The sequence below is a fragment of the Elephantulus edwardii genome, unplaced genomic scaffold (genome assembly GCF_000299155.1).
Source record: "Elephantulus edwardii isolate Elephantulus edwardi_28Jun2011 unplaced genomic scaffold, EleEdw1.0 scaffold00212, whole genome shotgun sequence".
NCBI classification, from domain to species: Eukaryota; Metazoa; Chordata; class Mammalia; order Macroscelidea; family Macroscelididae; genus Elephantulus; species Elephantulus edwardii.
In genome coordinates, this window is record NW_006399962.1 from 4939055 (window position 1) to 4939747 (window position 693).

The following is a 693-nucleotide window of genomic DNA, read 5'->3' on the forward strand; positions in this document are numbered from 1 at the left end:
TAAAATTTTATTTTAGTTGTGATTTTAAGGAACATTTACAGAGAAGTTGCTGTTGTTGTTATTGTTGTTATGTGCCATCGAGTTGTTTGCAACTCATAGCGACCCTATGTACAATATAGCTCTGAAGACTATCTTATCCTGATCCAGTCTCACAGACTCTGATACATCTACTCCCATTGCCCCAGTTACTGCATCAATTAATCTCATCCGGGGTCTTCCTCTTATGCACTGTTCCTCCTCCCTTCTGAGCATGATGTCCTTCTCTAAGGATGGGTCCCTTCTAGCCACATGTTCAAAGTAAGTGAGACGGTGCTTAAAAATCCTAGCCTCCAGGGTAAAACTTGGATTCACTTTCTTCAAGACAGGCCAATTTGTTCTCTTGGTGGTCCATGGAATGTTCCAGATTCTTCTCCAGCACCACAACTGAAAGGCATCAATTTTTCTTCTATCCTCTTTAGTCATTATCTAGCTCTTTTATGCATAGCAAGTAACTATGAAGACCATGGACCGGATCAGGTGCACCTTGGTCTCTAGACTGTTATCATTGGTTCTCAGTACTCTGGAAAGGTCCCTGATAGCAGATTTACCTAATGCAATTCACCTTTTGATTTCCTGAATGCTGGTGCCAAAAATGTTGATTGAGGAGCTGAGCAAGCTGTAATTGTTAACAACTTCAATCTCTTTTCCATCCAT